This window comes from Aethina tumida, chromosome 5 (assembly GCF_024364675.1).
Source record: "Aethina tumida isolate Nest 87 chromosome 5, icAetTumi1.1, whole genome shotgun sequence".
NCBI classification, from domain to species: domain Eukaryota; kingdom Metazoa; phylum Arthropoda; class Insecta; order Coleoptera; family Nitidulidae; genus Aethina; species Aethina tumida.
The window spans coordinates 22,088,819-22,114,868 of NC_065439.1; the positions used below are offsets into that span (position 1 = coordinate 22,088,819).

General features: G+C 30.4%; 1 protein-coding gene across 3 annotated transcripts in view; it reads left to right on the forward strand.

The window, feature by feature from the left end:
- Positions 1-26,050, forward strand: part of LOC109600431 (CUGBP Elav-like family member 2) — a 372,127-nt gene that overhangs the window by 135,933 nt on the left and 210,144 nt on the right. The gene's annotated exons all lie outside the window — the stretch shown is intronic.

The following is a 26,050-nucleotide window of genomic DNA, read 5'->3' on the forward strand; positions in this document are numbered from 1 at the left end:
AAATGATGGAGATATTATCTGAGGTATATCTGAAAATATTTATTGATATTTTTCTCATATAAATGTCTAATTGGTACCATATTTTTGAAAATAATAATTTTAATTGGTGATGAAATTTTGCTACTCAGTAACACCAACTTTATTGGCAAAATATTCAATATAACATACCAAATCATGCCAAATGATCTTTGATCTACGTCGCATTACTAAATCATGACAAATATTCTCAAAATGATGGTGATATTATCTGAGATATAGCTGAAAATAGTTATTAACATTTTTCTCAAATAAATGTTTAATTGAAACTGTACTTTTGAAAATAAGAATTTTTATTGGTGATGAAGTTTTGCTACTGCTGTTTAGTATGATGTTTCAGTCACCACCTCAGAAAATAATTTTTAACATTTTCCTCAGATATGTGGTCAATTGGTAGCATATTTCTGAAAATAAAAATTTTTATTGGTGATACGATCTCACGCCACAAGACCAAATTTATTGGCAAGATATTCAATGTTTAGTTTGATCTTTGTCTTACGTGACATTCTAAATCATACCAAATGTTCTCAAACTGATTAAACAGAAATCTATACTAAGATTGATATGATACATGATATGTTTCGGGTATTTCAGTGTCAGTCATCATCTCAGAAAATAATTATTGAAATTTTTCTCAGATAAATGAGCAATTGATACCATAATTTTGAAACTAAGAATTTTTATTGGTCATGAAAGTTTACTACCCAGCGCCAACATTTTTATTGATAAAATATTGAATATTTAGTATAATCTTTCAACTAACACGTCAAATATTCTGGAACCGTACACGACATATTTTGCATATTTCTGTATCAGCAATTTTGAAAAATTGAAATTCATTATCCAGGAATTGTTGGTCAAATACACAATAGTTAGAATAATCTTCGATCTATATGCCATAAATAAGTCATACCAAAAGTTTTCAAACCGTTTAAACAGATATCCATTGTCCTGGCACAAAATCTGGTACCAGTTGATGTAATACACATGCATATCAATGGCCCGAAATTCTCGACACATTTCATACCGCCGGAACAAGTTATGCGACCAAAACTCCGCCATATTCCCGTCCTTATCCGATCGAGCGTAACGTCGCGACGGCCCAGAAGCCGCTTAATATGCACGCCGAGCGACGATGAGTTGTTAATCCGGAATTGTGTGAATATGTTCTTAGTTGGATTAAGTAATTCGGGACCGGGGGCGTAGCGGCGACAGGTACCCGGTGCTAGGCGTCTCCGCATTTTCCTACGGCCCGTTAATTGTCTTAAACCGCTAATCTGGTATCTGCGAGGAGAAAACTCGAAAACTTTCGAGCACAAGATTCCGACGGCTGCGGGATTAGACGTTTTCTTGCAATTCCAGTTTCTCTCTTGGAACTGTGTATTTTCTATTGTAAACTTTCGTCGTGATTCATAACATTGACAAATGATGAAAGCGGCTCTGAGGCTTTTTATCTTGAAAGCCCTCGAGCGCACAATCAGTTTTGCGAGCTGGTTCGTGGAAATGTTCAATCAACGTCTACCTGTACGAACGTATGACGTTTACACAGTTTTCACCATACGTGCATGTTAAAATTATGTCACATACGAAATTGGGTTGCAAGCACGATTTAAGCCGGAAATGTGCTGAGGTGTCCAGACATTGAAATTCCCATTTACGCCCAGGTGAAAATCGAAGATATTATTGTCAAGCACCAGAGCGGATATCTATTTGAACAAGCCGAACTGCCAGATAATCGAATTTAACTTGAGTAATTGGTTATGTGTAAATCGGACTAATTCACCAATAACCCATATGTTGATGGAATTATATTGGAAGCATCGGTTTTGATTCTGATTACCACTTGGTTTGTAAATTTAATGGAAGGATGTGGTTAAGTGGTTAAGGGTGGGACGATGGAAGCAGGTTTCATTTTCCTATAACACCGTGTTTTTAGTAATTAAAATTAATATAAATCAAAAACCATACATTCCTTTTAACATTTTAAATGTTAAAACCTAATGATATTTCAAATTAACAATATTTATTCTTTTTTATTTTATAAACACACTTTTATTGTTAACTTATATATTAAATATTGGATATTATCATATTTTTCTTTTTAGTTATTTTATTTATAAAATGTCAGTTTAATTGAGATATTTACACTTTTTTATTATAAAGATAAAGATATAAAGAAATATAAATCAAAAACTTTTATTACTCTTTTATTTTTAACATAATTAAATATTAGATATTATAATAAATAATATCATTATATTTTTCTGTTTAGTTATTTTATTTATAAAAAATCAGTTTAACTGAGATATTTACACTTTTTTATTTTAAAAAGTGATGAAAATATGTCCCCGAGTTCTTTTTTTCTGAATAATCTATAATAATTTAAGATGAACATATTATAAGAGCATATACAATACAATGTGATTATTAATATTATAATTTGTAAAGTTAAAAAAAAAATATAAATTACATTTTTCAAAAATTAAAATTACATTTTTCTAAAATTCAGCTTTTTGTAATTTTTTTACCATTAAAAAAGTAAAATTACATTTTTCAAAAATCAACTTTTTTAAAGATTTTTAAAATGCACTGGTCATTTTATTTATAAAAAGTCAGTTTTTTTATTATAAAGAAATGAATATATGTCTTGAGCTTTTTTCTGAATATTTTATAATAATTTAAGATGAACATATTGATAGATTAATAAATCTAACGTATTTTGCTAAGTTTTATTAAGATTTTATATTAAAATTTTCAAAATATTTAATATTTTCAAGTAATTTGTATATAATTTTGATTGATATTGTTCTCCGTTCTAAATAATTTATATTTCTTCAATACAATGTGGTTTTAAAAATTATAATTTCAAAAATTAATTAAAAATTTAATTGTATATAATATCATAGATTGTTTTTTCTTGTAAAAAAGTTTTAATTAATATGTTATATTAAAATATACTATAAATATAATTATGTTATTTAAGAACTTTTTCAATAGCTCATTTTAAATTTCAGCATTCAGTTTAACTGAGATATTTACACTTTTTTTTATCATAAAGATAAAAATATAAAGAAATATAAACCAAAAACTTTTCTTTTAACGTTTTAAATGTTAAAATCTATTAATATTTCAAATTAACAATATTTATTCTTTTTTATTTTATAAACACTCTTTTATTATTAACATATAATTAAATATTGAATATTATAATAAATAATATCATTATATTTTTCGGTTTAGTTATTTTATTTATAAAAAATCAGTTTAACTGAGATATTTACTCTTTTTTATTTTAAAAAGTAATGAAAATATGTCCCGAGTTTTTTTTCTGTATAATTTATAATAATTTAAGATGAACATATTATAAGAGCATATACAATATAATCATTTTTCTTTATTTTGTTAAATTATATAAGATTTTAAATTAATAGACACAATTTTCACAATATTTAATATATTTAAGTACTTTTTATGTAATGCTGAATACTGATATTGTTCCTTTCAAAATATTTTATATTTCTTCAGTACTATGTGATTATTAATATTATAATTATTATTATTTATTAATTTTTTTACCGTTAAAAAAGTAAAATTACGTTTTTCAAAAATCAACTTTTTTAAAAATTTTTAAAATGTCATTTGGTCATTTAATTTATAAAAAGTCAGTTTTTTTATTATAAAGAAATGAAAATAAGTCTCGAGCCTTTTTCTGAATATTTTATAATAATTTAAGATGAACATATTGTAAGATTATATACAATATAATCAAATTTAATAAATCTAACGTATTTTGCTAAGTTTTATTAAGATTTTATATTAAAAGATTAAACTATTTTCAAAATATTTAATATTTTCAAGTAATTTGTATATAATTTTGAAAGTTGATATTGTTCTCCTTTCTAAATAATTTATATTACTTCATTACAATGTGGTTTTCAAAATTATAATTTCAAAAATCAACTTTTTTAAAAATTTAATTGTATAATTAATTGTATATAATATTTTGTAAAAAGTTTTAATTAACGTGTTATATTAAAATATACTGTAAATATAATTATGTTATATAACTTTTTCAATAGCTCATTTTAAATTTTAATATTGTTTATAAACGAGTAGTCTAAGAGTTTTAATTAGCGATTTTTTCTTAAGGTTATTTTAGTCCTAATTGAAGAACATTAATTTTACGACTAGTCCTTAACATGTCGTCAAGATTTAGTACTAGTTAATGGAAGTACATTTAACACTTTTTGTCCCCTGGCTGACGAAAAAACTTGAAACAACTCTTGTCCTCAGTTTGCGAATCGTTCAAAGAAAATTTCCAATCTGGAAAATGTCATTTGTGCGCACTTCGCAACAATTAATTATATCAACTCGTAAATTAGGTCATCCGCTCGACTTGAAACGGGAATTGTGCCGAGGTGTCCGGACCTCGGATACAGATTAGTGTTCAGGTGGAAATCGAAGATATATTAATGTCAATCGCAAACGCGGATATCTATTTGCATAGCCCGATCCACCAGATAATCGAATATAAACTGAGTAATTGGTTTTGTGTAAACCGAAGTAATTCAACAACAATTTACACGTTGATTGATTTATATCGCTCACAGATTGCAATTCACACATAAAAAACAATTAAATTTGCATATTTATTTATAATCAGTGGAGCTAAATTCGTCCACAAAGTGCAGTAATCTCGCGGTTTACCGTCGAAAAGTTTGACGTACGGGTCCGGCGTCCCCGGAAACCGTCCAGGTAAACGCGTAGCCGAGTCCCGCGGCGCGGCCGCCCGACAATGCGCCTTAATTATTTAACGCCCGGGTCTAAACTAATGAAGTCGAATACACCTAATGGGATTTGAGGCGGCCGACGTACGTCGACCCTCCGTGCCCGCGTTGTCCTTTGGATCATCGGCGTTTATTGTTTTTAATTTTTTGTTAATCGTAAGGATCGTACGGGTTCCCGGCCGACCGGACTTTGGGGACCGTTATTAAATGGGATGTTTAAGGTGTGATTAAAGTTTTAGATGGATCTGGCCATTTTCGACGAATGGGTTCCAGTTAACGTTTTACCGGCGCCACGAATATAACATACAATTTTATGGAGTAAAAATGCTAAAGTTTTATAGGTGTGCGGACTTTAAAACTTGCACGTATGATAATGGCAGTTCTTTTATATGAACGCCTCTTGTGCCAAAATGGAAAATTAAATTATACAAACAAACTCTCCTAAGTAAGGCCGTAAATTAACGTTACCTCCTTGTTAAATATTTTTTAATACCTTGCCAAATATTTACTCAGTTAATCTAGTTAACGTAATCCTGAAAATTGCATGCATTTTTTATTTTACTTAAATTTATGAGACAATTAATTTTTTTGTAATTAACAATATTAATCAAAATTATTCATATAAAATAAAAGTCTTAAATATAGTCCAGATAACAATAATAATGATGATGAAAGTAATGATCAAGTATTTCGCATAATCACCCACCTATCACCCACTATCACCTGTCACGCGTCGATCACGCATCTATCACGCACGATCACCCTTCTTTCACGCACCCCTCACTATTACTTACCTGTTACGTACCGATCACGTATCTCTCACGTACCTCTCTCTCATTATTACTTACCTGTTACGTGCCGATCACGGACATTTCACGTACGATCACACTAGTTTTAAGGTGGCTACTATAATAAAAAATAAACTATAAATTAAACTATGAAATTTTCTATACGTTTTGTGTATTCGCCACATAGTATTTCCTAAATTCTCTTACATGGAACAATAAATCCGGCTACTAAAATTTCACGAAACCCGTCGACATATGAATCATGAACCAAAACGACTTCAAATCAAATAATACTTTACCCACGTTCGTGCACATCCCACCGTATGATCCCGTTAAACAAAGACTAGTGCGTATTAATATCCATTATGGAAGTGCTTCCCGTTGCCGTTACCAGTTGTTAAATATTAAATTCGGGTTATACACCTAAACAGCGGGGGGATTAAATCAGGAACTATTAATTGTTTCCCTACACTTGTAACCAGAAGTTTAATACGTATTTCGGGGCTGCGCCCGCAGATTTATGGAACACGGAGCCCCCCCATAAATCTGTCTCGTCTGTCCGTGTGTATTATTTGTTTTTGGAATTTCGGCGCGTCGGGTGAAATTTAAGTATTTCAGCTTCAGGAATAATTTCACGCCGTCCGGAATATTAATTCCTCCGGATTTTATAAATGATGGGTGGTGCGTGCAATTCTTTAGGCAGGGACTTGAGTAATTCGACAACTAATCAAATATTTGCGTTGAATTACCGTTCTTTTTTGGCCCGGAAGCATTAAAATTAGAAGAAAAAGCGTCAAATGTATCCGCCTGCGTTGCCGCTGTACAAACACGAAATAATTTTACCAAACCCGTCGGTCTACGGTGCTGGAGATAAATCGGGACCCAAACACATCTATTGTTTACTTTCGACCCGTCGACTCAGAATATGGACTTTTTATCGGGCCGACCGATTTTCCTGCGTCTGTATTGAAAAGTACCGAGTGGTCGCTATAAATCGAGACTCGAAAACAACTTTTAAACACACGGACTGTGTTGTTTTATGAGCTGGCCCGAAACCACGTTGAACAAAATTAATTTGCTTTCTAATAGGGTTTTGTTGGGTTAATTATTTATGTTATATATTAACAGTTTACATTAAATAAAAGAGTTATGGCTATAATATTTAACATTTTAAAATGTTGCTATAATAATGACCACTACTGTATAAATTGATCAAAAAAACGTTAAGCATATTGACATATTTCGGCCAAAAAATAATTTGAATCATACATTTTTATACGCTCTGTATACGTTGTTTATTTGTGAATAAAAACAAGAAAATGAAACTTATAAAACCTTAGACAAAGAACAGGAAAGTCGAAAAAATGCATCATGGGTTTCAGTCGATATTTAAATATTCAGTTTAATTTTAACTATGTTCAATTACCAATTTTCCTGCGCCTGTATTGAAAAGTACCGAGTGGTCTCTATGAATCGGGACCCGAAAACAACTTTTACACGGACTGTGTTGTTTTATGAGGTGGCCCGAAACCACGATGAACAAAATTAATTTGCTTTCTAATAGGGTTTTGTTGGGTTAATTATTATATTATATATTATTTTAACAGATTACATTAAATAAAAGAGTTATGGTTATAATATTTAACATTTTAAAAAGTTACTACAATAATGACCACTACTGTATAAATTGATAAAAAAAAGTTAAGCATATTAAGATGCTTCGACCAAAAAATAAATTGAATCATACATTTTTATACGCTCTGTATACGTTGATTATTTGTGAATAAAAACAAGAAAATGTAAATTGTAAAACCTTAGACAAACCAACCAATAGGAAAGTCGAAAAAATGCATAATGGGTTTCAGTCGATATTTAAATATTCAGTTTAATTTTAATTATATTCAACTACCAATTTCTACTACCTTTTTTTAAAATCACGCGGAGACGTCATTTATCAGAAGCTGACCAACATCGTGCTGTAGGAATGCTTCAGGCTGTCTCAAGATAAGATGATGTGACCGTTGGATTTCATGTTAACCAATCCAAAGTGTACAGACTCTATCAACGGTTTCTAGAGACTGGATGTGTGCGACATCAACCTAGAGAAGGTCAACAAAAATTATATCTGAACGGGAACACAGATTATTAATCAGAGGAGCATGAGTAGATCCAATACACACTTTTCAGACAAGACTCTTAAGACTACCCACCAGCCTCTGCCCATCGTGCAGCCAGATTAGCTTAGTGTTAGAAAAGAAAATTGTGTCATGAAGAGTGGAACACTGGGATGCTTACAGGAGATCAGTACGAGTCTGGAGACCTCCAAGTCAAAGAATAAATCCTCGTTATGTGCAGAAAGTTCACGTATACCAAGGGGGGGGGGGTCTATAATGGTTTGGGATGGTATTTTTCTAGGAGGTAGAACTCTATACTTACATTATCGATAACATTATTGAACATCGATGGAATTTGCAACCGATTTTTACACGACAACGTTAGACCACACAGAGTTAGGGTTGTCCTCAACTACTTAGAAGATGCCCTTACCAGCCCTTTTGCCTGATCGGAATAGAACATGCCTAAGATATGCTTGGAAGATCATTAATTGCTCATCATGCCCCATGTTCATATTGTCAAAGATTTAAGACAATTTTTCTTCTAGAATTATGAGACACTTTGGATCAAAATCATCTGGATTTTTCATTGTATATGGGGGAACAAAATTTCTTATATATTTTGTAAAATAAATTTTAAGTTGCTTTTAGTTCAACTTCTTATTAATATTTCTTTCTTTTATTACAATTCTACTGTTACAAATTTAATTTTTAATAAATAATCATTTAGTTCTAAAATAAAGCAATATGCTTAACTTTTCATGATCAATTTATATATTGAATAAATGGAAACAAAAATATATTTTTAATTTAATTTATTATTTATTATTGGTGAAATCGATAGTGTATTTATAAAATTATAATATACTTTTATCCAATATATTTTGTAATTTCTATATTTCTTTCTATAATTCAATTTTTCTCAAAACGTATTTTTATGAGAAGTATTTGAGTTTTTATAAATATATGTGAAAGACTGACAAACATACTTTATTTTTCAAATATTTAATGGGTTTTTTATTGTAATTATTTTGCCAATTAATAGTAACATTTTTCCTAAAGCTCCCCGCCATTGGGATGACACAAGACGCACTCGAAATTAATTATACGCATTGTAAATCCAAGTTTCTAATTAAATTTCATTCAGAACATGGCGACAGTGACTTTGCCGAAATAAATGTCGCTTTTGAAGTGGCGAACTTACCGTATTGCCTCTTGCCTCTTATGCATTCAGATAAATATCTTCTTAGTTTGTGCGCACTGCTCTTGTGCAGAGCGAAAAGCGAAACCCTCGACTCGGCTTCACTCCCCGTGCCTTTTAACTAATTAGCAAAACGTATTTGTAGATCACGGAATGATTACCGGCGTGTGTCTCAATGAACACCGTAATTACCGTGTACCATAGTTTCCTTGTCGAGACCGGAGTTGTTGCTTTTTTTTCGTGCGGGTCGAAGTTCCGGCGACAAGTATATATATAATTTATGCCACGGCTTCGAATCGACGAAAACGGGGGAAAATATTCCGGGCGTCGTGTCCCACGAATTTCTTTTATTATTGTTCGAGAGAAAGAAAACTTTTTAGTACGTCATAATCATAATCCGCGCTCGTTTTAAGTTCGCAGTATAAGGGTCCGGGACTGCGAAACTGCCCGCCATTTATCACGGCTTTATTGAAACACTGGCTCACATTACTGCCCCGTAAAAATATTTGGCAAACTTTCAGTATGCACTGACATTTCCCGGGACTTTCGGCTCTTACACAAACTTTTAGTTTTATGTCTGAATTCGACCATTTGCCTTTAGATTTTCTAATTAGTTTTGCTCTTGCTCCCGCCCTGTCGCGTCGACCCGACTTTTTGAGTTATTGTCGTCGGCGACTTTTTAAAGCTCCCGGGTTAATACAATGATGTCGGTGCTCGTGTTGCACGGCAAGAACCACTTAACATAATCATCTAATTAATTTATTAATAGTTTTGTTTAGTTGTTGACATTTTATAATTTATTTATATCAATACTATTTACAGGGTGATCCAAATTGGCCGTTACGAATATTTCTTAACCATATATATTTACTTCTATAACTTACAATATGTATCCAGGACAGAATTTGTTTAATACACAGATTGCTGCAAAACACGTATTTATTATCTCTCATCATATATCACTTCGTAAATATCTTTTTTATATATTTCTTTATAAACTTTTTTCAAGCGCTTTTTTACATAGTAATTTCCTACATTCTTTTAGATTATACTTGAAAAAATATACAGAAAATATTTTTTTTTATTATAAAACATTTTATAATGGATATTTTTAGTTTCTTCCAATTTTTATTTCCTATTTTTTGTTTAAAATTAAAATTAGAAGGTGCCATTCACAATAATTTTAAAAATCATTTATTTATTGTATTTTCTAAAACTATATAAACTATATATGAAAATTTGTTTGTATATTTTATTATAATCACATTAATTTTCCTATGTAATATTATAGAACAGACATTTAGCAATATATTTTTAATATAAATATAAGTTTAAATCAAAATCTTATTATTATTACTTTATATTACATTGTTATTAAATATTTTATAATTTTATATTATAATTTTATTAATTAATTAATTAAATTAATTTTTAAACCAATTTTTATAAAATAATAAATTCAAAATTCACTGTTTTAAATAATTCATTCAAAATTATCAAAAATTTATTTATTATTACTTAATATTGTATTATTATTAAATATTTTATAATTTTATATTATAATTTTATTAACATATTTGTAATTTTTTTGAATCAATTTTTATAAAATAAATTTAAAATTAAATAGAATCAAATATTTTTTCGAAAAATATACATTTTGAATCAAAATCTTTTTATTATTACTTAATATTATATTGTTATTAAATATTTTATAATTTTATATTATTTCATTAATTAATTAATCAATTAAATTAATTTTTAAACAAATTTTTATAAAATAATAAATTCAAAATTCACTGTTTAAAATAATTCATTCAAAATTAGAGGTGATCAAACATAATTTATTCAAGTTATTTTTGTATATTATGCTTTATTAAAAATTTATTTATTATTACTTAATATTATATTATTATTAAATATTTTATAATTTTATATTATAATTTTATTAACATATTTGTAATTTTTTTGAATCAATTTTTATAAAAAAAATATAAAATTAAATAGAATCAAATATTTTTTCGAAAAATTACTTAATATTGTATTATTATTAAATATTTTATAATTTTGTATTATAATTTTATTAACATATTTGTAATTTTTTTGAATCAATTTTTATAAAATAAATTTAAAATTAAATGGAATCAAATATTTTTTCGAAAAATATATATATATATATATATTGAATCAAAATCTTTTTATTATTACTTAATATTATATTGTTATTAAATATTTCATATTATTTCATTAATTAATTAACCAAATAAATTAATTTTTAATCAAATTTTTATAAAATAATAAATTCAAAATTAACTGTTTAAAATAATTCATTCAAAATTAGAGGTGATCAAACATAATTTATTCAAGATATTTTTGTATATTATGCTTTATTAAAAATTTATTTATTATTACTTAATATTATATTATTATTAAATATTTTATAATTTTATATTATAACTTTATTAACATATTTGTAATTTTTTTAATCAATTTTTATAAAATTAATTCAAAATTAAAAAGAATCAAATATTTTTTCGAAAAATATATATTTTGAAATAAATTAAAAACTTAAATTTTTTTAAAATATATGTAAAAATTAAAGGCATTATTAGAATTAAAACAAATATTAGTTTTTTTAAACAAAACATTTGATAATATGAAAACATAAGTTCGAAAATAAAATTTAATCAACCTAACTAATTATTTTTGGAAAATTAATAATTTATAAATATTTTAATGAAATTGTAAATTAAAAACTAATATTACTCCCGTATATTTTAAAAATTTGTAAAAAAATTAATCAGAATTCAATAAAAAATTGAAGATGGCCGAAACAGCAGGATAATAACATAGAATTAAACTAATCTTAGGGATGGTTCCTTATCAATAGCATCGCCCGGTCCAAGTTCTGTATTAGCTTATCCCAAAATTGGGGCGAGTGTAATTTAAGTGTGTTGTTTTTTTTTTTGTCCGAGGTCTCCCACTGGAGAATGTATGCGGCCTCTTCCCGGGAACTATCTCGATACAGTCCAGGAGTTAAGCCAGGCGGTTTTCCCCGCACAAAAGGTGATCCTTATTTATTATCCCGGGTCCAGTGAATTGTCCCGTGTATCCACTCGATAACGACCAGCCTCTATTTCTGTACCCGTTATCTTTCTTAGTGCAATTATTAATTGGCTGCCTTCGATACACTATTGTCCTGCTAATATTTAATGTACAAGATAATCCGAAGGGAAAAAGAGAAAGAACGAGCGTCGGTCCCCAAATGAAACGCTTGGAAATATTCGTCAATATTAAGCCCCGCCATTGGTAATTTCTATTACTTTGAACTTATTTCCGATTACCCGGAGTCCCCGGAGTAATCGATCGCCGCTGCTAAGCAGTACGTAATACAAATAATGAATAGAACGTTGAATAATTAAATGTTTTTCGTGTCATTCACCCGGCCATCTTAAATCCAGGCAAACGGAATTGAAATTAAATAATAAATACGGGATTGATTTCGTTTTGCCGGGCCCATTTTACTCATCAATTATGCAAATAGGTATAATAGAATAGTCGGTGCAAAACACGTTTTTTTTATTTACGGAAACAACGGAAATTGCACGTGTAGAATTTCAAGGGATTCAAATTATTTTCACTTTGTATCAAAGGAGACATTTCCCAAAGCTCTATTAACGAAAGTTCCCAAAGTATTCAAAGTAAGATAAAACGATTACCTCCGAACTAATTTCGTTTCAATTTACGGCCGTGATACGATCATATTCCTCCACACAACATCCATAATATCATCCGAGTTAATTAAAAGATATCATTTATCAGGAAAATTAGATACATATAATGATTAAGCTGTTTATAACAACGCCGAACAGTAATTGCACAGAACATAAACCCAGATAGCGCACTTTATTGTGCTCCATTATGTTGTAAGACACAATGCAGCTCAGTTAATTTTAATTACTCTATTGACGTACGGTTTAATGCATTGTTGGGGGATGATGGCACTGTTTTCACATTTGGCGAACCCGAAATTCACTCGAGATAATTGTCTCTCCGTTTTCTTTATGTATTCATTACATGTCGTGATAACTAGACAATTGTTATTTTTTTGTTTCTGTACTTTAATTGAATTAAAACACACTCAGATCTGTATTGTACTGTCAAATATATTTAGTGGTGACTGTTTTGTTAGAGGAAGTAGTTTATCTTATACATGCCTGAATTTAAAATATATACTTATTGTTAAATTTAAGATTTTTATTATTTTTATTATTTATTTTATGTTTAAACTAAAATAAAGAAAGATTCTTGTATAAAAAATGCATTGTTTGTTCACAATGATTTTAAAAATCATTTCTTTATTGTATTTTCTAAAACCATATAAACTATATATAAAAATATGTTTATGTATATTTTATTATAATTACATTAATTTTCGTATGTAATATTATAAAACAGACATTTTAGCGGTGTATTTTTAATATAAATAAAAGTTTAAATCAAAATCTTTTTATAATTACTTAATATTATATTGTTATTAAATATTTTATAATTTTAAATTATAATTTCATTAATTAATTAATTAATTAAATTAATTTTTAAACCAATTTTTATAAAATAATAAATTCAAAATTAAAGAAAATCAAATATTTTGTCTAAAATGAATAAATTTCATAAAATCTAAACAATAAATTCAAAAATAAAGGTATATATATAATAATTTACATAATTAATAATTTTTAATTGTATTGTATTGTACTGTACTAAATATATTTAGTGGTGACTATTTTGTTAGAGGAAGTAGTTTATCTTATATATGCCTGAATTTAAAATATATACTTATTGTTAGATTTAAGATTTTTTGAATCTGTACTTATTTGTCATTCATTTTTTAACCTACGATAATTATTATTTTTATTATTTACTTTATGTTTAAACTAAAATAAAAAAAGAGATTCTTGTATAAAAAATGCGTTGTTTGTAACTATAACTTTATCCTGGTACGAAGGACCGTTGCTGATTTTCAGACTTTCTTAAGACAAAAATTCCCTCTTGTGTCTTCCTATTACTAATTTTTATTTGAGGCTAAAAACGAAATTTTAAAAAGTTTTTTGGCTGATTTTCTTCTTAGGGATTATAAAAAGATGTTCATCTTACTTTTACTTATGACCCAATTAAAATTAGAAGGTACCATTCACAATAATTTTAAAAATCATTCCTTTATTGTATTTTCTAAAACTATATATAAAAATGTTTTGTATATTTTATTATAATTACATTAATTTTCCTATGTAATATTATAAAACAGACATTTTAGCGGTGTATTTTTAATATAAATAAAAGTTTAAATCAAAATCTTTTTATAATTACTTAATATTATATTGTTATTAAATATTTTATAATTTTATATTATAATTTCATTAATTAATTAATTAATTAAATTAATTTTTAAACCAATTTTTATAAAATAATAAATTCAAAATTAAAGAAAATCAAATATTTTGTTTAAAATGAATAAATTTCATAATATCTAAACAATAAATTCAAAAATAAAGGTATATATATATATATATATATATATATATATATAATAATTTACATAATTAATAATTTTTAATTGTATTGTATTGTACTGTACTAAATATATTTAGTGGTGACTATTTTGTTAGAGGAAGTAGTTTATCTTATATATGCCTCAATTTAAGATATATACTTATTGTTAGATTTAAGATTTTTTCTATCTGTACTTTTTTGTCATTCATTTTTTAACCTACGATAATTATTATTTTATGTTTAAACTAAAATAAAAAAAGAGATTGAATAAAAAAAGCGTTTTTTGTAACCATAACTTTATCCTGGTACGAAGGACCATCGCTGATTTTCAGACTTTCTTAAGACAAAAATTCCCTCTTGTGTCTTCCTATTACTAATTTTTATTTGAGGCTAAAAACGAAAATTTAAAAAGTTTTTTGGCTGATTTTCTTCTTAGGGATTATAAAAAGACGTTCATCTTCCTTTTACTTATGACCCAATGTTTACCAGTTTAAAATATTGAGTTAAATTCTAAACTGTAATTGATTGGCAACAAAATTATTAACGCCACAAAATCATGGACACATTAACAGTGACCACGTTGAATCATCATACTTGAAGTTTGAACAAGCGATCGTTGATGATGTACAAATTCGCAGCATGGAAAATATCGATTTTCCCTCAGCCATATTCTTATTTTACAACGAGTTGTCGGTGGACCGGGGGTAAAACCCGATTGAAAATCCAACAAGAGAATCCGGCCGTAATTACACGAATTGACATCGTGAGTGGCATACATATCTGGTTCTACACTATCAGAACAGCCGGTACGCGTCCGTCCCCCGCTGCAAAGGCACATTCGCCAGTAAATAAGATAATTTAATTGGTTTGACAAATTACCCAGAAAATTTCGAGGCGACAAACTTCAATTTAAACTTGTCCGCACGGCCCGGCCGCAGCGCTATATGACAATTGTCGCCCGTTCGCTCAACTCTTCCTTTCCAATTGAGAATTTAAAATTTAAATTGGTTAAAACGGAATCCATGTTCCTGTTTTCTACGGTCTTTATTTCATATTTGATTAGTTTTACTAATTTTCTCTGGAAATTTCATGAACGAGTCGTGAGAGCTTCCACTGGCGAGTCGGATTCATACTGTCGGTTTTTGTGCCTTGCTTCAAAGTTGCAAATTGCTCATCTACTTTTTTTTTGGCTTGAATATATTTTTAATTATTCTTCATAGGAACTAATGACCAAAATTAAAATTTAAGCATTTAAAATATCCTCAAAAGATGTTGTAAATGATGACAGTGTAATATTTGTTTTCGTCGGTTTAAAAGTAGCAATGAATGCATTCAAGATGAACAACAACAACAATAAAGGGTGAGACTCATTTTAATATACTGCTAAAAGTTAATTTGCATAAATTGAATTTTATCCCCCACACATTATTTTCACTAGGACCACTCATAACATATGCCCATGAATTTGTATATTCATAATTGATCTGATAAAATTGATAAAATTTTGATGATTATTAAATACTTTTAACGATACTTTTTAATGGATAATAATTAATATATTATTATAAAATATAATTCGTGTATTTTTATATTTTTAATTGCATAAAATTCTGCATAAAATATCTAAAGTTAATAAATTGTTTTCTAGTTATTCATTTTACTTTAATTTGCCAAATGTAAAAATCTTAATTACATCAATTTTGTTTTTAAAATTGTTGAAATGAACTTGAATGTTTTATAATTTTGAAATAATGTTTAATGTAGTTTTTTCAATTTTTTTCAACAAATTTCTTGTAAAAATTAGTCAATCTTTAATTGTTAATAACTTTTACTTTAACTTAATCAAATAAGGAATTAAGCAATCTTTGGTGACTTTATCTTTTACTAAATTTGTATAAGGAGATTTAAATATTGTAATAAAGTAATATAAATATAAAAAATATATTTAATACTAAATTTTGATGTTAAATTCACAGTTATTTTATGTCTGATATTCATTATTCTAGCATAAATTTTCACTGATCAATGTATAGTAAGTAATTATAAAGTATATTTTACTATAGATTATATTTTGTATATAAATAAAATCCATTTATTTAAAATATTTTTGTTTTTTTTAGAAACTACAAATCAAATATGTGTAGAACAAAAATAGCACTAATAAAAATGGCCCTGAAATATTTTTAGGTGTCTAAGATGACACTAGGTGGTCTAACATCATTGACTTATTAGAAAAATTATTTTTTTTTTATAATTTACCAATAAGTATTTAAGACACTTAATTATTGCCATACATCTTAAAATAAAATGGTGTCATTTGTGTGACCAATATGACCATTCTATAAAATTGAATGTTAATTTTTTTGTTGCCTTTCAAAAGGTTGTCCTGAAGCCTGTCAATCAATTCAACTGTTTAGAGTTGCAAATTGTAGCAATTTGAACAAATTTATGAAAAACTTATTCAAAGATAGAGGTTTCCCTAGATAATAAAAGTTTCTTCATCATAACACAAGACCACATATTGCATTGGAAATACAAAGGAAGCTTCAACATGTTAAATGGGATATGTACCTTATTTTCCATCTAGTCCAGATGTACAGATATTTCTTGATGAGGCATTTATCTTAAATTACCCAATTTTTTTATCTTATATAAAGTTTAATTCTTTCTTCTTTAGTAAAGTCTTTTGTTCAGATTCCAGAACTAGAATTAAAAACTTAAATTATTTCCGGTATTTAATATTTACAGACATTACCACAAAGATCTTTGATTTCAATATATAAAGTTGTAATTCACTGAATTTAATAAAGAGAGAATTTTCGCATTTGCCTCCTTTTTGAGCCGTTATTTTTCGAACAAAAAGATTAATATACTCCAACACATATGAACAGCTGAACAGTTGTTTGTGTGGAAGTGTATTGAAGCAAGCGGGGACGCCGCGACGCTTTCATTCCGAGCAATTGAAACGCCAAACCCATTAGATATGTTCCGCACGTAAATCCGGGCCGGTCGGGATTTATTCCTGCAGCGCCGTCATAAATGTCAAAAGCGGCAAGATGCGTAAACTGGAGTGTCACTCGAAACGCAAGGAAACCCGGTTTCGTACGTTAACCGAGACGGTTTTACGATTTCATTAGGACCGGGACGAAGTTCAGGTGGCGCAAGGACGAGTTTCGGCTTGGATGTGCGGACGGGAAAAGTTGCGTTGATGAAAAATATAAAAAGTATTGCTTTTTAAAATTGAACCGGTGCACGGTGGGCCCCGTCATTATTGCCGGCTTCCCGGGGACGTTATCACAAATTGATAAAGTTCATGCGTTTTTCTTTTTGTCCTTCCTTTCGAGTGAATACTTTCCGGGTCTTATTCCGGAACTGGAGGTCGACTTGTTATTTTAAACTTTGTGTTTTTCTAAATTAAATTATAACGTGGAAGTTTGTTTAATAAGTTGGGAGTCTAGTTGAGCCACTCACTGAGCGAAGAAACCTGATACCGTGCAACAACTTAAACTTGTTTTAATAAGCTGAGGATACGTTAGTGACAGGTTGTGCTTTACAATATGCAATTTAGCAAGTTATTTTTCAGAAAACAAGGTGTAAGCACATATTTTCCCTCGGAAGTTCGGCTTATAGAATTGAACTATAAAATTTCTTTTAAACTAACAATATTCATAAGAATTATATTCAATATTCATATATATATTCAATATTTTTTTATGTCTTTTATTGCTTTTACTGTCGATTTTCAACATTTAAAAGTTAAAAATGCAACAAAATCATGAATAGTTTAAATTACTTTGTTCCTTTTATTCCATCTTGTTTCTAATATTTCAGAAATAAAATAAATTATATGCGAATTAAAATAAGGGGAAATTCGTTCTTAATTATCACTAAAATAAAACAAACATGGACTTTTTGTTGACTGAAAAGTAGGCTACGAAATTTCATATTGTAAAGCACAACATATATTTGTTTTATTTCAGTGATAATTAAGAACAAATTTCTCATATTTCAATTCACCTGCAATATAAAATATATAAAAATATAAAAAACTCCTCATTTATTTTCGGTGTTTGTATATGAATATTGTTTTAATGTAAACTGAATTTCGGGTGAAAAAATTCAGTTTACAGAGTTGAAATACAAAAATCTTTTATACTAAACAATATTCACATACAAATATCAAAAATGAATGAGGAGTCCATAAAAATTGTCCACATAATATTCTTTATAGTTTTTTATGTGTCTTTTATTTCTCAGGCTTTCTATTTTCAACCATTAATAGTACTAGAATTACTTTTAAAGCAGGATAATTAAGCAATCAAGAAGCAATAAAATCATGAATAGTTTATATTGCCTTGTCCCTTTTATTCCGTTCTGTTTCTGACATTTCAGAAATAAAATATTTTATATTACATTTTAAAATAATCTGAGTAATAATTCGTTTTTAATTATCACTGAAATGAAACAAACATAGATTGTGATTTACATTATGTAATTTTGCAGATTATTTTTCAGCCAGCAAGCAAGCACATATTCCTCCACCTGAAATTTATTTTATAAAGTTGAAATATTCACATACAAATATGAAAAATAATTCCATAAAAATCATCCACAGTTTTTAATGTCTTTTATGTCTATTTTCAACCATTACTACTAATAGAATTACTTTTAGAGCAGGATAATTAAAGATTCAAGAAGTAATAAAATCATGGATAGTTGAAAAACTGGTCTTTTCCTTAATTTACATTGTGTTTTAGACATTTCAGAAATGAATTATTTTATGTTACAGGTGAATTAAAGTAATATTCGGAACTCCTTATTAATTTTCCTTGAAATTGAAAAATAAAGTTTTATAGAAAGTACATATAACAAAAAATAATAAAAGTACCTACACAAAACATAACAATAAAAACATTAAAAACAGCTAAATTCAGAGATGAAATTTTAATGAAACTCAAGTCGCGACCCGAGTGAAGAAAACATTAGCCGAAAGTTTTCAGCGACACACTTGAAGACCAAAATAAACAGGTAATTTGAAAAGTTTCAGCAACGGCACGACAACGCCGGTCGCTTCCTAATTAGGTCAAAATTATTACCGGCAGCACAGTACATTTAATCTGCTTGTTAAATTTGCATTTATTGAAAAATAAACAAGCCGATGCCGGCATACGGATTGTTTAACTTGCACATTTGGCGTTAGTTGGCTTAGCGTGTTAAACTGTTTTTCATAATGGAGTTGCCGGTTGTTTTTGGCCGATGTGTATTGTTAACAGTCGCTTCTGAACGCGGAAAAAGAGCAATTGAAAATGGTTGAAAAACTGTCGGGAGTTTGTTTGTCCGGACCGGCTGTTTTGACTAGTTTTTGATTGCGTTGGTGTTGGCGGACAAAATTGCTGAATAATGTGCGCAAGAAATGTTATTACAGACTATCGATTGATTAGCATCAGCCACGCGTAGTTAAATATTTAGTGACCACGTACAAAGGATGAAACTTTCGACTGGACAAAAACTCAACTGGTAATTTATTTTGGTCGCGATAAAATTAGGGACACACGGGCCGTCCATCATGGATAACGGGCAATGGGACTGACTTCCATTATCATCGAGGGCACTCGAAAAAAAAAAAAACAGGACAAAACGGCCGACATTAAAACTTATGAAGTATAAACAACTGCGGGCCACTCGAAACTGTTTCCGTTAACGTTACGATGACTCCATTAATTTAACGTGTTACTGCCGAAAAAAATTGTGGTAGTTGTGTTTGAACTCGAAATACGTTTTTGTGTGCAAATGTTACGTTTTTTTTGTTACATTTGTCACTCAATTATTACCATGAACCACAGAAACAACAATGGACTTTTTGTACACCGTTCCGTGAGATTAACGCACCACACCAATAATAATTGATTTTTATTAATATTTTCTGAAAATAGGACAAATAAACGTATATACTCTTTGTAAAATTACTCAAAAATAGGTGGTTTTTATTTATAATTATTACAAAAATTCTTAAAAATAGTTTTTTTCTTAAAATATAAAAATTTGAACTTAATATGGAGTGTTTCCATTTCTACTTCTACTCTACCACTCAAAATTTCGAGGAGAAGACGTTCCACAACTTCTAAGTTATTGGGACGGTTAGGATGTCCCAGATAGGTTCTTATGAAGTATAAACAGCTGCGGTCCACTCGAAACTGTTTCCGTTAACGTTACGATGACTCCATTAATTTAACGTGTTACTGCCGAAAAAAATTGTGGTAGTTGTGTTTGAACTCGAAATACGTTTTTGTGTGCAAATGTTACGTTTTTTTTTTTGTTACATTTGTCACTCAATTATTACCATGAACCACAGAAACAACAATGGACTTTTTGTACACCGTTCCGTGAGATTAACGCACCACACCAATAATAATTGATTTTTATTAATATTTTCTGGAAATGGGACAAATAAACGTATATACTCTTTGTAAAATTACTCAAAAATAGGTGGTTTTTATTTATAATTATTACAAAAATTCTTAAAAATAGTTTTTTTTATAAAATATAAAAATTTGAACTTAATATGGAGTGTTTCCATCTCTACTTCTACTCTACCACTCAAAATTTCGAGTAGAAGACGTTCCACAACCTCTAAGTTATTGGGACGGTTAGGATGTCCCAGATAGGTTCTATTGGCCATAACACTAAACCCAACGTCAGCAAGATAATCATGCATATCAGAATGTCCAAAATGTAAAGCTCAACATTAAGGTTCCCATTATTTATCACCACCAAGTAGGTACGTGCTGTTAAAGAAATGCTTCTCCACACCATAATTGAGTACCCACCAAATAATAATGTATTTAAGAAGTTACATTGAGCATATCTTTCATCTGAAAACAAAACTCCTTCTCAATCCCCTTCTATGTATATTGACAATTAGCGAAAATTAAAAAGAAAATAGGGATGATAAGTTAGTTCTTTGTATTCTAAACAAACTTACTTAAATATAGAAATTTATTTACAAAATTATAGATGCTCTGCTGAATATAATTTCTCCATTTTTAGCCAGCAGATACACTTTATTTAACTAGTTGAATAAAAAGTATTTTAACGGATCCATGTATAAAATTAAGAGATAAAAGTTTGTAGTAAAGCAATGTATTTTGCTCAGGAGTTGCAGGACTAAATGATGAAAAGTTCTCCGGCCACAAATTAAGCGTATGACCTCAGATCGAAGCTTCCCCGATAAACACAAATAAATCATCGTTTTGGTCTCGTGACAAACACTAAAATAAATTGCCGGTTCCCAATTCAATTAGAAATAAAACAGCACAATGATTTTACAAATGGCACCTGCACTAGTTTTATTTTACTAGAGAATCCGTGTAACACATTAATCTTGATGCGAAACAAATTTTCATCGCTGAATATCTCAATTTGTCATGCTTACGGTAAAACGATTAATTTCAGGAGGATTGCACATAATTCATTCATATTCTGCAAAAGGGATATTTCAGATTTATTGCAGCCGTCCCGAGTCCAGATACAAACAGATGAAATATGCAAATTTTTAGATTACAGTCTTATGAGCGGCGACGTCGGAACGAAGCCTGGGGGCGATAATTTAGTGCGTCTGTGCAAATTGATGCAAGTTTTATCGAAAAAAAAACCAACTAAATGACCAAACAGAAAAACCAATTGGTTCAAAATTAACCCATTCAATCGGGTAGCAAGTTCCGCTTTTAAAAACCCGAATTTAATCTCGACCATATCCAAAGCAAACACGAGAGTAGTTTGGACGAAGGATTTACGATGTCGGAACTGAATTTACAACGTACATATTCGGCGAACGGTGGACTTAATTAAACGGTGACGTCTCTATTAGGCCGTTCCGTTTGCTGGCCTTTTCTCCGCAGACGTAAAACTAAATTATTCCGGTTAACTGTCATTTCGAAAGCGGCGGTTAATTCGCATTGAAAGTATCGTTTAATTTGGCACAATCGTCGTTTGATAACGACGATTGTTGGCCCCGCGGTTTACGACCCTTTTAAAGTTAAACCGCTGTTTGTGGATACAAGCACTTAAAATCCATCGATTTCATCGGCAGGATTTACTGGACGGTTATTGGATTAACTTATAAGTTACTTTCAGGAAGGCAATTACAAAACAATACTTCAAAATTTAAAACTATTGTGTTATTGTGTAAATTGGACAGTGACTGTGATTTATTAGGTTAGTCAGAAAGTTGTTGTGCTTTCCAACCTTAAAAATAAAATGAACAAATCTCAGCTTAAACAAAACTTTATTAATCGAAGTAATGACCATTTTAGTGACCAGACTTTTGCCAACGAGAAACAAGCTTATTCATACCGGTGGAATAGAAGAAACGAAGTCATTGAAGGCGTTTTGTGCATCATTTTGATTTTCTAGACCAATGCCGGGCACATACGCTGCAATTTCTGGTACATTTCGTCGATTTCCTAACAGTACTTCTCCGCCGTAATCGTTTCACCAGGATTCAGGAAGCTGTAAAGTCGAGCTTTTCAGTCTTTCCAATCTGTTTAAGGTGATTGGAAGTGGTAGTATAGGTTACCTCTAATTCAGGAACAGGTTCTCAAATAGTGGAGCTCGAATTGGTCTTATCTAAAGCCCTCACAATTGAAGTTGTTAACATCAAATAGCCGGGCGACGTGCTCATTATCTTCAAGGCTCTCGTCCTCTCCCTAGAATATTTGGAACCACCATAGTTCTGTAGGTTTCTTGGCGGTTTCTGAGCCAAAAGCAGCATTTATGTCTCGAGTAAATTCGGTCACCTTTTAGCCTTGCTTGAAATGGAACAAGAAAATTGTTCGAATTTGCTTCTTACCCATACTTTATTCAAGGTTTTGAGTAAATGGCCAATTGATTTCAAATAAAAACATGTTCACAAATTCATTGAAAATTTGACCTATAATAATCATGCTAAGAAACCAAACTACAACAAAAAAAAAATCGCAATAACTTTCTTGACAATCTAATAGATTCCAATACAAGTTTTTCAAATTGAAAACAAGCAACTCGTGAGTTCTGGAATCTTTAAGTTTGGTTGAATCGTGCGCGTATAATTGAATTTATTCAAGTTGGAAAACGGTTCGTACTCTGACACGTGGGTAATATAAATGAGATACTGTTTGCCTTACAAACTAACATTATCATTATTTAAGTTTGGACGTTTAACGTTGAACTTATCTTGCCAACAACCGCACGCAGTCCTGCTAATTAATTTAGTCCTAATTAGAAACACTCAAAAGACTATTTATGTAGTTATACTTTATCATGTTTTATGCTTTGCATGCCACGTAACTGGGACAAAGTTATAATTCGTCGTGCTCCCATCAGTAGGTTTCTTCTATTAATTAGATTTATAGAAATAAATTAAAAATGACTCGAAATGAGTTTCTCGAGTGCATGAAATAATTTCTTAGATGTGTATTCTGAACTAGTTTTAGGCATGCATTTAATTCTCCAAATGCACTGAATTTGAATGTTTCATTTCCTTTGATGTAACTTCCTTATTTCCTCCGGACCTCATTCAATTCGTAAATATCCCCGAGATATTTTAATTTTAAATTAAATCGAAAGAGAATTTATCAAACTGACGAAATCAATTCCAATTTACTAAATATGTTTTATTTGGCGAAACTGGAAAAATTAGAACGACTTCGTTATATCCGGTAAAGCTTTATGCCCCACCAATGAATATTAATGCAAATTACTTGAACAGATACGGAAAATGTAAAAGTGGATCTTGAATTAAAATTCAGATTCACATAAATTGAAAATATATGGTCGTAAAGGCGCCGAAAAGTTTCGAGGCACCAAAATTGATCCGGTTTTTAATCAATTAATTTAAAATTACCGTCTGAAGTAGTCAGACTCGAGCTATCAGTAGAAAAACATATTAAATATTCATTGGAAACCTTGACTATTGATTTCTGTTTTATATTTTTCTTTGAACTTCAGTTCTTGAACTCCTAAATAACTCATTACTTGCCTTTGTACTGATTTGATTGCATTACAATTCCTTCAAGATTTGCTGTCCCAGATTATGTCGTGTCTGTATTTATGAAAATCCTCCACGACACTCGTACCTTTCTTGGTTCTTTGTTCGTTCATGTTTTGGTCTTTTGAGCAGCTTTAAATCTAGCTTAATGGTCCTACCCACAAAGAACAATCACCAAGCTTTACACAAAATCCACCCCATTAACATACATCCTACCGGTCCTCCAAGTGTGTCGTCCACTCGTTCCCCTCACCGCCCATTCATCAGCCACTTTTCCCCGCTGACGAAAAATAAAAACCGTCTTCCTGGCGGGCTCTTGAACTGGCCTATTTGTCTAGAGTTATTACCAGCGGCGTATCCGGCCCGACTTCCGTTTCTGGCTCCGGTGTATCGGACGTAGGGGCGGCCATTAGCCCAGGGAGCGGCGGATTCATCATTTCGAATAATGGCGGCGGAACGCGATTCTGATGACGCCGTCTGAGAGCGTGGTTTGATGTCGTTTTTATTGCCCCGTCGCTCTAAGTGATAAACATCGCGTGGGGGGGCTGTCTGATCTCGGTTTTTCCCCGGATCGGGGCACAGATGGATTAATAATTGTGTCGGTTCGCTTACTAAAAAAGTAATTTGCAAGACGGTGCAACGTCTTGGTTTACGATGTAGCTACAACCCAATCAAGATTGTCCCTTATTTCGTTTTGATGTATCAATTTTCCAGACGCCCCGTATAAATCTCCGCATCGCAATCTCGCGTAAAATTCAAATCTGATTGGGACGAATTAACCTAAACAAGTAAACTAGATTAGATCGCTTCCCTTTCACGTGAAAAGCATTAAGTGGTTTCTGTAGGGAACAAATCCCCTGAATTATCCACCCATTAATGCCTAATTGTAACATGACGGGGATATATCAGAACCGTTCCTGCTTAATGAACCTTTTCTGATCAGTTGTTTTGCGTTGACACGTCTGCACCTACGTCATTGTTTCTAATAATATTATCCGGAATTGTCTGAAAGCGAAACTCCCCAGTTCCCGGACCAGCTCCCAAAACACGTTTCATTATTCAACTACATCTGCGCCACGTCATATTCGCATACGAAAAAACGGGCAATAAATGTGATGCCGAAAAGGAAAAAATTCAATTTTTTCTTTTTTGACGTACGTGCGTATTTCATCTGTGCCGCACTCTTTCGCGTGTGCATGCATCCCTTTATTTCCGGTAATAAATATTCGGGTGGGCGTCGGCGGAACTATCCGAAAAATGTCAATTTTGCCGGTGATGGATCTGTTACGGCCCCCGTGAGTCGCGACGCCCCGCAACAGGCTGTCAGCCACTGCGTTGAGTCTGACGTCGGTTAGTTGACTCGTCGTCATAACCGACGGTTCTACCCCCTGCGTTCATCATCATCAGCGTACTCCCACCGGATTCCCGTTGTCGTATTTGCACCAGTTTTATATTTTTTTCGCTGTGAATTTTAGAGAAATATATGCGGGACTCCCAGTTTTGGGAGGCACTGCATGAACATGTCAACAAATTTCTAACCTACCCCTATA